The 10,997-nt window shown below is 37.0% G+C and overlaps 1 protein-coding gene across 3 annotated transcripts in view; it reads left to right on the top strand.

Annotated features, from left to right (window-relative positions):
- The window catches only part of DOP1A (DOP1 leucine zipper like protein A), a 72,708-nt gene continuing 61,711 nt past the window's right edge, over positions 1–10,997 (top strand). For all 3 annotated transcript variants that reach the window (XM_067294055.1, XM_067294053.1, XM_067294052.1), the window contains exon 1: positions 1–23. The gene's annotated coding sequence lies outside the window, so the exon portion shown is untranslated. The remainder of the gene's footprint in view (positions 24–10,997) is intronic.

The raw sequence follows: 10,997 nt of genomic DNA, 5'->3' as shown, positions 1-10,997 counted from the left end.
CTCTTCCGGCGCTGGTCGCTCAGGTAACGCCGTGCGCCCCGGCCGCCCCGGCGCGGGGCCTCGCCGCGGCCCCTTCCGCGCCTCGCCTCGCCTCGCCCGGGCTGTGCCGGGCAGGGGGGCGCCGTGGCCGAGCCGGGCCGAGGGGCGGCAGCCCTGCCCACCCGGGCCCGGGCGTCGGCGCTGGGGGCGAGGGGAGCGAGGGCCGCGGCGGGCCGGGCCGGGCCGGGCGGCGCAGGCAAGGCCCGGGTGGGCTTCGTGGCTGCGCAGCCCCTCTCGCCGCCGGGGACCGGCCGCGGCGGCTGCTGCCGGCCCTGCTTGCCCAGGGGACCCTGTCGGCCCGGGAACAAGCTCGGTGTCAGGCTGGCAGAGCTGTCCTGCTTTGACCTTGAGCGGATAGGGCCTAAGCGCCTCTTTTGGGTCAAATTCCTGCCTGCCCGGCCCTGCTTTTTGGGTGGTTGCGATGTTTGGAAGGATTTGTGGGGCATACGGCTGTCTCTGCTGTGTGTAGCACAGGGTTAAATTTCATCTGTTGATGGTGGGTTGCCCTTAAATCTTGTGATGCCCACTTGAAAAACATGAGTATGTGGCAGCTTCTGGAGTTAAATGCTTTCAGAAATATCATTTGCATACCTGTAATAAATCGATTAGGCTTTACTAATTATTATCTCCTTAAATATCCTAAAATATGCTGGATATGGGGTGCAGTCTTTGAAAAGCTTTTTCTGGAGGACTCTGCCTTCGTAGTCCTTGCATTTTCATTACTGATTAATTAGCATGGACCCTTGCACACCTGCATTTTCTTTCTGTAGGCAATAATTCTTAGTGAATACATTATGTCTGTCAGATTAACTGGTAGCATGATACCTGAATTCGAGCTATGTGAGGGCAAGGTGATGGAAGACTCTATTTAAATAGGAATGTGCCTAGATGTTTGGAGGAAATAAGGGGCTTAGCATTAGGTCGACTATCATGGGTTTTAATTTTATTGCCAAGTCTTAGTCTGTTTGTATCCGTGTTAAGTACTTACATTAGTCTGGCTGCCACATATGTTTTTTTTTGTTTGAAATATTGGTAAGCTTTCACAAAGCAAACTAAAATTAAGTAGTCCCTTTTATGCAAGTTTAGTAATAGTGAGATATCTAAATATTGTGATTATATGAATATTGTGATTCTCCAAAAGGTATTTTTAATACCCTACAATGGGTAAATATTCACCATACCTTGGAAACTGACAAGCTGTCAACAGCCTAGTTCCTGGTTTTGTTTTAATTGAAGTGAGAATAGGTGCTTTAGGAAAGTAAGTAACCTGGAAGTGAGAGATGGGGGGAAGGAGAGATTACAGTCCTAACTTATATTTAATGTCTTGCTCTCCAAGCTTGTTGGTAGCATTAGTGACAATAGATGTTTAAACAGCATCTTGCAAAGACCAGAAGTTATCCTACATTTTTCAGTGGTGGTGAGGTTGTGCTTTGTAATACAGAATTATGTTTATAGTTTAGACTGCGTTTACACTGGTAGTGCTTTTCTTGTGTAAAAATACTGGCGTGCTACACCAACCACTGGAAACACCCATCACATGCACAGCAAACTAAATGATTAGAATGCAGTCTGTCTGGTAGAAGTGGGCTCAGATTATAGTCTTCTGCCATTGTACTCCATTTGAATAGGGAGGGGACACTTCTGTATGTTCATCTCTGACTTAGCTGTCTTGGCCAAATTTACTGCTGTAGGTCTACCTGTAGTTTTCATGTCCTTGCTTAGTCAGGGTAGACTTGCTGACTAAAAATGCTTATTACCATTCTGCTTTTTTTTTTTTTTTTTAACTTTGGTGGAACCATGTTGATATTGAATAGAACGTGTGTAGAAGAGGTCCAAAAAAGGTTAAGAAGTAAGTTATTAAAAACTATTTCAAATATGGTTGAGAAAAACAGGAGATTACGAGGAGACAGGATGAATTAATACTAGCTGAAGCATGTAATGGAAAAATAGAACTAACTTATCTGTATTCATGTAAATTGTCTTTCAGATTAATAATCATCTTCCTCTGATTTGTAGTTGAAAAACAGTTAAACTGTAAATAAAAAGAATAAGAGGTATGTGTTTCCCTCTAAGAGCTTTGGGAAAGGGAGAAGAAATGGTGCAGGACCAACCTTTTCTTTTCCCCCCGATAGCTGAAACCAGAAATGAGAAGACCTATGCTACTCAGTAAATGATTTCACCCAATAACACAATGCTATTTTTATTATTTTTTATTTTAATTTGTTTATAATGCAGTGTTAATTCTTTGTCCATGGTATGTGTTTCATTATTATAGAAATTTCAGAATATCTTTATGGTTGACAGGATGCAACTGTGGAGATATTCATAGATTTTCTCTCAGTAATGTCTTTCTCTATAAACAGGGAAAATGTATCAGAAACTTGTACTTGAATATAAGTGTATATATATATTTTTTTTTTTCATAAAGCCAGGGAATGGTGTTTTGTCTCATTTGATTTCTGGTATAATTTGTAAAACCTGTGGGGAATTTAACCTTAATTTTATGTCCTTTCTGGTTTACTTCCGAGGATAAGGAGAGTGAATAAGTTTTGGTCCAACCACTATTTTCAGAACAGTCAAGAAAAAGGTTTTCACTGTACAAATCCATTGGTAATCCATCTGCAGAATATGTGAAATCAAATACATTGCAAAATACAGCCACAACCTAGATGTGTAGGTGTACCCATGGCAAATGACACTATTTTGGAATTAAAATCACAATAAAATTGATAAAATGAATTAGTGATATCTTAGGACTTCAGGGTATGTAAAAAAGTAAGCTGGACAAACTGTTGCCCAAATACTTGGGTAACCTTTTAATACAATGTTTTGTGAACACTGTAAAGAATATCAGCATTGCTTGGAGACTGTTAAATTCATCTGAAGCTATGTATTATTAGAATGATGAGTATGGAAAAATAAAAGGTCTTTTTAAATCTTTCATTTTAAAATTACTGTGAGCCAGGAATAAATGAATAAATTATCAAGCCACCAAATTTTTGATGTTGGTAGACTCTGTGGTGTGTGTCAGAATATTAAAAAAGATATCACCATGTGAACTCAGGCTGTTACCCCTGAAGCAAGGGTACTTTTCAGTACATGAAAATAATGCAAGTGTAAGGGAAGACAATGACACTCATGTAGCCCTTTTTTGTTTACAAAACTGAAATGCACCGGCAAGTAGGCAAACTCTCCTTTAAAACAAAACATAGTACAAATCTAGGATTAAACATTGTCATACTGGTTTGAGATTTTCTATTGATACAATTGTTGTGATTTTGTTTTTTTTACTGTATTACTATATTAATTTGATTTACTAGTTTACTGGCAGGAAAAATAAGCAATAAAGAGTTGCTCAAGATATGTGTTTCATCAGTAAATGCTTGAAAAATGTCAGGAGAAGAAGAGAGCTGGCTAGCTAAAAAGGAATTCTCTTCAGAGAGGGCAGGTATAGTGATCATTTGAAGGAATGAGGCTGAAATATTGTAAAAATAAAATGCAGTTTGTTTTAGGAGAGCTGTTTTGTTACTGTGCTCAGGCCCCTGCAGAGAAGGTAACTGTTTGAAATCACTGAGATTACTTGATGAGAGTGCAGTAGCCCCAAAGCCTGGGCTGTGTGTATAAGACCTGGGCAGTTCCTCTGTGGGACAGGAAAAGCCTAAAGCTTACTGTGCTGCACTTACATCCAACCAGGATGTAAACCAAGTTGTTTCAGCCTTACCACAGTTTGTTTTGGTTCACAGAACAATATATGATGCACTGTATACAATGTTATACTGAAGGAACTTCTGAGTAAGGATTTGATGTCTCTGTTTGGCTTGGCGTTACTGAAGTGACCGGTTGACTTCAGGAGATTACATGTCATATTAAAAAAAATAATATTATTAAATCCTGTCTTTGGAGTTGTTGGGATGTTGTCCTGGAGACTGAACTGGAGATCCTTCTGTTATAGAAGACTACCAAAATTGTCCTTACCTGTATTGTTTACACTTCTTTGACAGATGCTTTACTGTTACAATTTTAATTATATACAAAGATTGTGGCTTTGTGAGCTAAAGTGAAATGAAGTACAAGGGGGAAAACCCAGTGCAAAAATATCAAAACAGTGCAGGTTAAATTCTGGTGTTTGTTTTGTTTTTCTTTCCTTCAAATGTGTAATTGAGTAAGAAGACAATAGTGATCAGTTCTAGATCTAGGTTGAAATACCAGTTGCATCAAACACAATGTCTATACAAAAACAATGTCTATACAGTGCCCAACAGAGTGGAGAGGAGGAAAAGCACTTGTAAGTGAGCATTGAAGGACAAGCAAAGATTCAAGCAAGCATTTTTCCATTTTTCTCTAGGCTGTGTTATTCTGACTTGAAGATTGCCATCTGTTTTTTAGTAAGACACTACAGATATTTTGCATAATTTGATATAACAAATGTTGATATTTGGCGTTTTGTTAATTTTATATCTAAAATACATGATGGCGAAGTTTTAATAACAATACATAGAAAACTCAAAACAGAGTCATTTGTTAATAAAAATGAGAAAAATGGGAAAATATTACTTCGGGAAGAAAAAATTATTTTCAGTTAGTGATTGACCTGAGTGATAATGAAGAAGATACAAGCCATCATCTTTAATTTACTGAGCTGTAAATTGAGTTCTGTCAAATCTGCACATTTGATTTTGGTCTCAAGAAGAATATCATATTTTAAAGTAAAAGCTTTAGTGTAAGTAGAATTCTAGCATTTGTGTAGCGTAAGAGGACTTAACTCTAGAAGAGATGATACCTGTTAGTTTGAGTGTGCACTTTGTCACTTGAATTTTTGTATGCTACTACAGTGCTTTCATTGGCAAAGATGTATTTAGTTTGCTTTATTCAGATTTTTGAATTAATTTTTTTACTGTTAGATATGGGTAAAAATACTGATTTGACATTGAGTCAATGAGTATTTTAACAGAGAAAAATATTTCATTACTTTATTACAGCTGTGCTTAGATGTCTCTATAGTGAACAGAGCTGCTTTTTTTTCTGATACATTGCTACAAATAATAAGGCAGTCCTGAGAAGTATGCAGAAACAGTGCACAAAGGGCAGAAGAAAAGGAATCCATACTATTCTTTTAGAGGGTCTGGAATCAAAATCAAATTTTCAGTCTGGTATGTTAAACTGTTCTTTAGTTCACCTGTGATGTATTGAAAAGCTATAATAAAGTATAAGTGAGTAGAGAGATTTAAATGTCATTCCTAAACTCTACTTAAACGGGACAATTAGAAGAGACTTCTATATTTACCAGTGAGGGTGAGAAGTCTTTGGTCACTTACTTTTCCCCTCAAGTAAACATAGATTTGATACTTTTTCACTTATAGAATAGTATGTTCCAAAGCAAATACATTGACTTATAGATTCTTAAATAAGTATTTTAATTATTATTAACAAATTAATAAATTTGCTTTCTTAATGACTGAGTAGGGAAGTTGATTATTGAGAAGGTTTGCAGTATGTTTCTTCATGAACACTCATCTGAGCATCATGAACATCTCGTAAGTCAGACTCTGCAATCCTACAAAACAGCATTAGCAGGAAGAACATTTTATATGCCTTAGGTAGTTCCACCTGTGTCCCAGACTGCAACTCTGCTCAGTGGTAGACTGAGCCTTTATTCCAGTCGTCTTTCTCATGTTGACTTCCCGTATACCCAAAAGAACAAAAAAGTTACTTTGTTTCTGTTTATTGTCAATTTGTTTTTAATATAATATACTAATAAATATAATAAATAATAAACGTGTTTTATAGGTTTTAAAGCCAGGAGGGAGTGCATCCTCTTGGGTATCTAACCTAACCTTTTCAGTAAAGGCCGTAGGTTTTCTCTCAATTCGTGTTTGAATGAGAACCAATTTCTCAGAAAACATCTCATGTTGATTTAGAAGTTGCCAGTATAGATAATGCACAAAATGTTATGCTGACTGGATTTGAATTCAAACTTACCAGTAGGTATCTTTTTTTCTTTTTTTTTTTAGTGGGAAAAATTTAAGAAGTTGTTCCTGCTTGTGAATTTTGACTGGGTGGAAGAGTGCACTGAGAAGTGATTAAAAACAATATTAAATCTTATTAGGAAGTGCTTTCTACTACTCCAGGACACTGATAAGGTCTAATTAGAGTTAAATATATGGTTTCTTTTTTGATTTGTTTGGGGAATGTATCTTTCTGCATTTTTCATTATTGTGAATAGCAATTAGCCAAAATAACAAGCTCAAAATATTCTTATTCTTCAGAAATCATTAGAGATGCCACTTTAAACAATTCTGAATATGAAAGGACTCTGTAGAAAACCATTTTATAAATAGAGTAATTAGCTGTAATTGGAAAATCTGCATCTTTGTTGATAGAATATATGTATTCCCAACATTTGATTTTTATCTTAAGAGACCAAGCTGGGATTTGTGGTATTTGTTTTGCTGTTCATGCTCTTAAATGTTTCTGAGGGGAAACAAAATATAATGAATTAACACATGACAAGGCTTCTGTTTTCCATGTATTCAAATCTGTGTTTGTATTTAGTGTACTAAAATAAAAACGTGTTCTGCAGTTACCAGCTTGGTGTGTGGGCACTGTACACAACTTAAAAACATCTGCTTTCTGTTATCTGTTAGACCTCTTCCTGTATGTCCCATAATCATGCTTTGATCAGTAAACACATTTAGAAATAAACCTTGAAATATGACAAAGCTGAAGTTCTGAGGAATTCATAGGAAGCAAGTATGCGAGCCAAAGTTGTTAGGAGAGTTAGGACAGATCATGATAACTCTTAAAGAGAAATAATGCAAGCACAGTTGTGCTACACAGTGATGAGCCCCTCGACCTGTACCAGGAAGCAGCCTTTCCAGTGTTACAATTCTGTGTGGCTTGGAGAAATGTCAGAGGGGAACAGCAGCAAGTCAAACCTGAAGAAGAGCTTTGGGGTATAACAGATACCTGAGAATTTAGGAGTAGTGGGGAAATCGTATAACCTGGCAAATAAGTTGAGACAAAATCTAGATGAAAGTTACTTATAGGTGTAGTTCTTCTCAATCTAATTTCTTTTGCTTCAGTCAAAACCATTTAGAGCCTTTTAAGCAGGTCACTAGTTTGTATTGAAATGAGACATAAGGCTGCAGTTTGGAAAGGATGAACATTAACTGTAGAAAACGTAGCTGTGAAAGGACCATCTTAACAGGATTCAGAGGAAAGTCAAAATCACTTTGGTGATGAGGGGATTGAAGGCTGCTCTGTGAACATGTGACACCAGACCCCCAGCGAAAAGAGATCCACAGTCCCGAATAACTGTGGTTTCCTTGTCAAAGTCACAGTAGACTACAGTCAAAGACTCTGCAGGCATGATATATCCAGAACTGCCCAGTATCTGCTTTTAAACCCCTGGAGAAGTTGAAGATAGTAAGTGTCAAGACCTATTTCAGAAATTACTTGTGATTTGAATGTGGATTTATGAAATAGTTTAAGGTTTATTGCATTTCTTAGGTAGTATAAATACTCCTCATCGATGATAGGCTTCCCCTCATCCCCCATTCCCTTTTTGTCATCCATAAAAAGAGGCAAGGTCATTCAACTGTTTGCTGATTGACCATGTGCTGACTCTTCATGAGATTGCGTGAATTTCTATCTGAGAAGTTTGCCTCTTCCTTGTCATAAGATATGCCAAAAGGGGGAAAAAACAACAAAAACAAAGAGCTCTTCATCCTTCTGCTTAAAAAGAGAAACGACTGTAAAACGTTTCATGCAAAGTTGGCACTGATGCTAAGTGGTGACTGCGGAATGACAGGATAAATGGTTTCTCCTCTTGGTTGTCTGATGGTACAACAGAAGCTATTTTTAATGGTTTTGGTCTATACGTTTTATTATTTATCTGATTTTCAAAGTAGTCCGTGAATCAATAAGGCAGGGTGTGATCTTTGTAAGGAGATAAATATTACTAAGTTTTAACATTGTATTGACGTATCAGTGCTGCAATATTAAATATTGTTAAATCTGCAATTTCATTATAAATGAAGAAAACGGAAAAGTATCTGTAAGAATATATGCTAGAAATGAGAAAAGATTAATTATATTTTGATGCAATATCTTCAGACTAAATAAAAGGAAAACTTGGAAGGACAAGTATATTTTTATGTATGAGGGCTAATAAAAATGAGAATACCTGTAGCTTTTAGGATAGAAATGGTGCCAGGTTTATAAATAATTATTTGTATATAATATTTACATAATATCTCTTCTATGTCCTTGGCCTGTTATGGCTACTGATATGACTTGGAAGATATGCTGTTTAAAATAGAGACTTTTCATTGTGAAGAAAAATGAAAAGTGCAAGAAATTCATTCTCTCTCTATAACCTCACATTATATAAAAGTGATAATTTTTTAGAAAAAAATGAGAGCACAGAGTGGTAAGAAAACATAGAATGTGTTTTTTCTTCTCTGCACAAAACTTCGTAATGATTAAATTCACTGATAGCATATGGGCAGTGTTTAAGTGTAAAGGGCTTTTTGGCCTACAGAGTATTTGTAAAGAGTAATAAGACAAAGCAATAATGTGGATAAAGGAAAATGGCTTTCTGAGCAACAGAATAAAATATGTCAGAAAGATTTCATAATTAAAAATATATAATAAACTGTAAGCATAACCATCAGCAAATATAGTCAATTACAGGAATAGAGTAACTTCATTACTTTCAATTGGTGGGCAATAGACCATTGTCTAAAAATGTAAGCTATTCAAATTTGGAGGTTTTTTTGTTGTTTTTAAGTTGAAAGAGAATATTCTGATCTGTTAGTAGGTCCTAAAAAACTACCTGTTTAACTCTGTATTCCTGCTATTTTTGTCTAACCCTTAATAACCCTCGATCAGTCCAAATTGTTAGCTTTCGGATTTTTCAAGCATTTGAAGAAGACAGAACCATTCACCCAGCCATAGACGGTCCTGTTGCATTTATGCTTTAGCTGAATAAAAAAGGATGCTGATGCTTTCTTCGCTCAAAAAGAATTATTTGCTGTGTCAAGTTCTTACTCCATCCTTTGTGCCTGGAAAAATGAGAATTGCGCTGCTTTCGTGTGTTGGTCCTTTCTTCTTTTCTAGTGTTAATATTTTATTTTACTTTTGGAGACCAGTTGTGCAGCTGTCTCTGAGAAATCTGTTGGCATCCTATAGCTTCTCAAAGCAAAACCGATCTCTTTCCAGACTTAATCCAAAGCAAAGATGGTTATTATGAAATGAAACTGCACGAAATAAACTTTTAAGTAAAAACTGATATGTGAGCTCTTTATTCCAGTGAGGTATCATGAAATCTATCGATTTGGCACTCTGAATATACTTTTAAACAATACTTTCCATTTGTGTTCTGCCTTGAAGACAGTCTGTCATTATTAGTCTGCCATCGGGATCAAGGGCACAAAAGATTTATAATTCTTGGCCGTTTTATTCACTCCCGCTATCCCAGGTCTTTTTTCTCCTTTTTTTTAATAAATATATGCTTATTCTTTTTTTTCTTCTCTATGGCTTTCCTTTTTATTCTGAAGAAACAGAACAAGAGCGGTATGAGGAGCAAGATGGTAATAGAGAGGATAAGGAAATGACTAGTGAGGAATTTTGATTGTTCTGGGGGACAGAAGATAAACATGATGAAGGCAGAAAAGAGCAGGCCTGTCTGGTACCTCACAGTCCTCGTTTGTCTAATAGCAGAGTTGGGCACTGCAGTCTTTGGAGTCCTTGAAAGGTCTGTGGTGAGTGGGGTCTCAGAGGCCCCTCACTGCTACCTGCTGTGGCCCTGTGGTCTCTCCGGCTGAAGCACAACTTTATTCTAGTAGTGAAAAGATGACGCTTGGGAGGATTAACGCTGGTTCATATCACTTTATCTTCAGAAGCACCTGCTAACTGAAGGAACAAAAAGAAGGGAGCAAAAATCTGCTAGGTCACTTGATCTGATAAATTTGACCAGATTGTTTAAAGCCTGGTTTACTGCTGTCTTTATTTGGATAGTAATGAGATGTTGGGTACAGCTTTCTTCCTTTTTAACTCTTACAGTGCTGAAGAGGTAAAGCAGTGCTAGTAGAGGTGATGGTTTTTGGCTTTTGAGTTGACCTAAGAACACAGCAAGGAGTTGGCTTTCGAGTAGCTGAAAATGCTGGGTAACCAGTCCTGAGGCTTTGCGATGTTTTGTCAGTGATAACTCCTGGTAACTGCAGACAAAGCTTGTATATAGCAGCTTCATAGCCATTTTGGGTAGAACCCTGTTTGAAGGGATGGATGAATGGATACAGTATAAATTAAGTAAATATAAAGATTTTTATGTGCCATATAAAACATTGGTGATACATGAAAAAAGGCAGAAAACTGTTCATGTTTTCTGATGCATCTTACACAACTGGAGTGTGTTTATTGCATGAAATCATACAAGTTGAATTTTTAGTTTTTTCTGACTAGTCCAGAAACATTTAAACTTATTCCTTAGCAGAGTTTGAAGATAAGTGTCTTTAGTTCATCAATTGTGTAGAATCATGAGAGGACGGGAGTGTCACTTTCTGTCTCCATTAATTCTTCTGCTGTATTATTTCATAGACATTTATCTTCTCAAATATTCCCGCTGTTTTATCATACTACTTCTCATTGGGAATAGGAGCCGATGAGGCATGTTCTCCGGTCATTGTAGAAGGTTTTACTTAAGCTGTTGTGTTACAGTATGGTATTTATCTTGCCTGGTAGGCAGTCTGTTGAGTACAGTTTCTCTATTGTTACACCTGTGTTTTTGGGTTTTTTTGACCACCATGCTTCAGCCCACAATTGTGCACACAATTTTCTTCCCATTTTCCTTTATTCAAGACAGAAGACAACAGCATTTGTTGAGTGTGATGTCTTTTCTGAAGCTGCGCATCAGAGAGAACTCCCAAAAGACTCCAGTTAAAAGGGGTACAAAAGCT

Source organism: Apteryx mantelli, chromosome 3 (genome assembly GCF_036417845.1).
Source record: "Apteryx mantelli isolate bAptMan1 chromosome 3, bAptMan1.hap1, whole genome shotgun sequence".
Taxonomy (NCBI): domain Eukaryota; kingdom Metazoa; phylum Chordata; class Aves; order Apterygiformes; family Apterygidae; genus Apteryx; species Apteryx mantelli.
This window is presented reverse-complemented; position numbering and strand designations above follow the sequence as displayed.